A 5,088-nucleotide genomic window follows, 5' to 3' on the forward strand; every position below is an offset into this window, starting at 1 on the left:
ATATCCAGAATAGACAAGAACAGAGAGTAGATCAGTAAGTTGCCTAGAACAGAGAGGGATAATTGGGGTGATGGTGAAGAGTGTGGGGTTTCATTTTGGGGTGATCATGAAAATTTTCTACAACTGCTTATAGTGATGGATGCACAACTCAGAACATAAGAAAAGCCACTGAAATGCATGAATTGTGTGGTATATAAATTACATCCCAATATAATAATAAAGATTTTTAATAAGCATGTTATTCCACTATAACCACTTGACTCATATTGAACAATATTTCTAAATTCCTAATAATGTAAACACTGTTTGCTGATTTAACCCGAAGTATTGATATACCTATGATGAAGAGGAATGGAGGGTGTGAGATAAAAAGAGGTAAGGGGAGTAAAAATCCATTTTCTAGACAAGATGACTGACTACTACAGGTCACTGGCTCTCTCTTCCAAAATCATACTTGACAATCCATAGAAGCTACAAGCAGTCACCAACTTCAAGAACAGCCACAAAAGCATATTTATGCCCTGGGAAGACTGAAGATTATTATGATGGGTCAAATATTTGTCAAATATTTCTTCAAATATTTGTATGCTGAACTCCAATTTTTTTGTTTTTGCTTTTTTGAGATGGGGGTGTCACTATGCAGTTCAAGCTGGCCTTGAACTCACTATATAGGCCAAGCTGACTTCAGTCTTGTGGCAATACTCCTGCCTCAGCCTCCCGAGTGCTGGGATCACAGCCATGCACTACTATGCCCAGCTTTAAAGCATACATGTTAACAGTTCTTTACAACCTTCATCACCTAACTCATTTCCACCTCCTACCCTATCCTTGACCACACAGTAGCTCCACTAGCAGATACCATACACAGCTTTGTCAGCACATCATGCAATTTCTCACCTCTGGGCCCTTGCTTCTGCTTCATCTCCCAGGAAAGCCCACGACCCTCTGCTTTCTGTAGACTCCTTTAAACAAGGTGTGGTGGTATACCTGTAATCCAACCACTCTGGAAGGCTGAAGCAGAACTGCAAGCCTAGCTTGTATGATTTAGCAACTTTAGGTAGGTTGTGGTGTTGCATGACTGCAATCCCAGCACTCAAGAGACTGAGGCAGTAGGATCGATGGGAGTTCAAGGCCAGCCTGGACTACAAAGTGAGTCCAAGTGTAGCCTAAACTGAATAGCAAGACCCTGTCTCAAAAAGACAAAAAAAATTTTTTAGCAGCTTAGTGAGTCTCAAAATAAAAAGGACTGGGGGTGTAGTTCAGTGTGAAGGCCCTGGGGTCAATTCCTAGTGCCACCAAAATAAAAAACCTTTAAGAAAATCCAGTGGCTGCCTCCTCCAGGAAGCCTCCCTGCCATTCCTGCTCCCCTGAGAACGGGACAGGTGTTCCTCCTCTCTACACCTACACAATGATTTCCCATTTCTAGCAGCTGTAATTTGCCAAGACTTACTTCAAGTGCCCCCTCTTCAAAATACTTTTTCTTATCCTCTAAAAAAACACCTCATAGAACCCTAATTTTCCTACATAATTATCATATTCAAATTCATATTTTGTTTGCATACATATTCTACACAAGTAGGATGAAGGAACCAACCCTGCCTCAGTGATTTATTCTTTTTGGTTTTTGTTTCTTTGAGACAGGCATTCGTTATGGAGCCCAGGCTGGCCTTGAACTCACAGTGACCCCCTGCCTCAGCCAGCCGTGTGCTGGGATCACAGGCATGCACCACCACGCCTGCACGGCTTGGTATGTTCTTCCAAATACCTTTGCACATAATAGTTCAGTGTTTATTGAAAATGTTACATAATGTTGCAAAACACAAACAATATCATTCTGTCCTCAAAAAAAAGGCCTTTGTATCTTGACAGCAGGAAGTACCTTATAAATACCTATTGACCTATTACTTTCCTCCTTACTAACAATCACCTATCCTATTGTCTACTTTTCAGAGCTCCTTACACTTACCAGACTCAAGCACTGGATTTTATTTTCTCCATTCCAGTCCCACAAATCATATACATATCACAGCCACTCACAGATCAATCAACCTCTACATTCTCCACACAGCCCCTCCCAGCTACCCCTCGGAAAACTCACTGTTGTATGCTCGAGCAGAAGAGCCAGGATGGTAAAATACTCACTTATCTCCATAATAAAATACTCCATAATCCACTTACTTAACAAGCACCTACTAATTTAACTGCACATTTGCTGAATATACCAGAGGTTCTGACAAGCACGAGTGATGTTACTGTGCCAGGCTGTCTACCTCTCCCAACACTTTCTCATGTCCCTGTCACTGCACGTCTTTGCTCTTGGCAGAACATATAAAGCCTTGCCTCCACCTTGAATCTGTTGGGTTTTGTTGTTGTTTTTGAGGCTGGGTTCCCCTATGTAGCACACGCTGGCCTTGCACTCACAATGATCCTCCTGCCTCAGCCTCCAAAGTGCTTAAATTACAGATGTGCACTATACCAGGCTTCTGCCTTGACTCCGGGCTGGCTCCTGATACTCTGACCACCAGAATGTCCAACAAGTGAAACCATAACTTCTGAGCCTGTCTATCAAGCTCTGCAAGGGGCTGGGGATTTAGCTCAGTGGCACAGCACCTGCCTGGCAAGCGTGAGGTCATGAGTTCAATTCCCGGTACCAGAAAAAAAAAAAAAACAAAAAAAACAAAAACAAACAAAAAAAGCTCTGCAGCTTCTGTTTTTGCCCTCTGGGATGAAGCCTCTATGTAAAGAAGTCTGGGCTCAACTACTAAGTAATAAAACCACACAGAAAAAGCAACTGAGTCAGCCCACTCTGCACCAAACATGGGTGAAGACATTTTGGCCATGCTGGCCCCAGGCAAGCTCACAGCTAAACACAACCTCCTGTCTATCCAACTCACAAAAAATGGAGCAGAATCAATCCTGAGTCTGGATAACCTAGAGAATATGAATCAATAACTTGTTTTTGGTAATTATGGTTCAGGGTGGACTGTCTATAATAATAATCATTGCAGCAAGTACTTAAAAGGATTTGGATCACTACACATATCTACAAGTACTTCCTCTTTTTTTTTTTGGTCTTTTTGAGACAGGGTCTCACTATGCGGTTCAGGCTGGCCTTGAGCTCACTTTTAGCCCAGACTGGTCTTGAACTTGCAAAAATTCTCCTGCCTCAGCCTCCCAAGTGCTAGGATTACAGCCTCTTCTTTAATTTAAAGTATTCCTTTATTAACTTTAAGGACATACTTTTTCATTCAATTCTTCAGATTTCATTAGTGTATATATTTGCCAAACCCTATATATCTTTTTTTCAGACAAGGTCTCACTATGTAACACAGGCTGGCCTGAAACACTCAATCTTTCTGCCTCAGCCTCTCGAGTGCTGGAATCAGGCATATGCCACCACACCTGGCTGTACTAGTTTACTGCTAACACAATCCTAGAGGGAAAGTTCTGTATTATTCCTAACAGGATTTTAAAAACTAAGGTTCATGGAAGCTAACACATCTGGGATCACATACATAGAAAGGTAGGAGTTTGAACTCAAACCCAGATCTACTTCCAAAGCTTTTTCCCCTTTGCAGTGGTGGAGGTGAATCCAGAGCTCTGGACATGTTAGGCAAGTGCTCTACCACTGAGCTACAACCCTTAGCCAACATTCTTACCAAGAGTTTATACCAGAGATTTGTTCACGTCAACTTCAAAAACCTTCCTGTAGAATACAGTTTGGCCTGAGGATTTAGCTCAGCGGCACAGTGCCTGTCTGGCAAGCACAAGGTTGTGAGTTTGATTCCTAGTACCAGAAAAAAAAACAAAAACAAAAAACAAAAAGAATACAAACAGCTTTAAAAAAAACAACAACAACAAAAAAAAAACAGCTTTTAGTCCACATAAAAGGTTTCTTTAAAGGCAATATATCAGCCAGGCAACCTGACCCACACCTGTAATCCCAGCATTTGAGAGGCTAAAGCAGGAGGATCACAAGTTCAAGGCCAGCCTGAACTACATGGTGAGACTCTGTCTCAAAAAAAAACAAATAATAAAAAGAAAAGAGTATAAATTTGTGCATACACAGCAAATATCAAGATTAAAAGGTAAACTGAGTGGTTGCTTCTGAGGAGCAAAAACAGGCTGCAGGAAAATTTTTGACCTGATTACCCTATTTTGCACTTGTATGGATGGGTAATTTTTAATTATTTAAACAACAACAAACAGGGCTGAGGGTCTAGCTTAGTGGCAGGGCACTTGCCTAGCATACCTGAGGCCCTGAGTTCAATCCCTAGTACTCCCCTCAAAAAAAAACAAACCCCTACACGGCTGTCAGCTCATCACTACTCATCAGTCTTTAGGGGTTCGGTCCAGGCTTGTTTTTTTTTTGCGATGCTTGAGATTGAACCCATGGCCTTGTGTATACAGGCAATCATTCTACCACTAAAGTACACCTCCAGCCCTTTTACTGTTTCACTTTGAGACAGAGTCTTGCTAAGTTGCCCAGATGGCCTTAAACTTACACTTCTCCTGACTCAGTCTTCCAGGTAGCTGAGATTACAAGTATGCACCACTGAGCCCACCTTTTAAAATATTAAAAGACCAATCTTTTAAAATATTAAACTACCTAGAGTTCTGATGACCAGGCAGACTTTGTACCTCATCTATGCCATTCTCATCGTTCCTGATACCTTAAAGTAAGGAAAATACTTTACACTTTTTCATTTTTCTATAATTCGCATTCAGAGAAATCACGTAAGAAATGTTTTTTATGAAAGTAGTACAAAAGTATAATTGCATTTTTCTATTGCATTTTACTTCCGTTTGGAAAGGTCTTTAGAAACACTTAACATAACAGCATCCCAGACATGGGGCACATGTTTGTAATCCTTGCACTTAGGAGGCTGAGGCAGAATTGCCATGAGTTCAAAGCCAGTCTGGGCTACATAGTGAGTTTAAAGCCAACTTGGAATACAAAGTCAGATCCCATCTCAAAAAACAAAATAAAATCTAAAAAGCATAAAACCATTATAGGACACTAGAAATTATCACTTTCAAGGGGTTGCGAGTGTAGGTCAATGGTAGGGCACTTGCCTAGCATGTACA

The sequence above is a fragment of the Chinchilla lanigera genome, unplaced genomic scaffold, assembly GCF_000276665.1.
Source record: "Chinchilla lanigera isolate Chin_1 unplaced genomic scaffold, ChiLan1.0 scaffold00012, whole genome shotgun sequence".
NCBI classification, from domain to species: domain Eukaryota; kingdom Metazoa; phylum Chordata; class Mammalia; order Rodentia; family Chinchillidae; genus Chinchilla; species Chinchilla lanigera.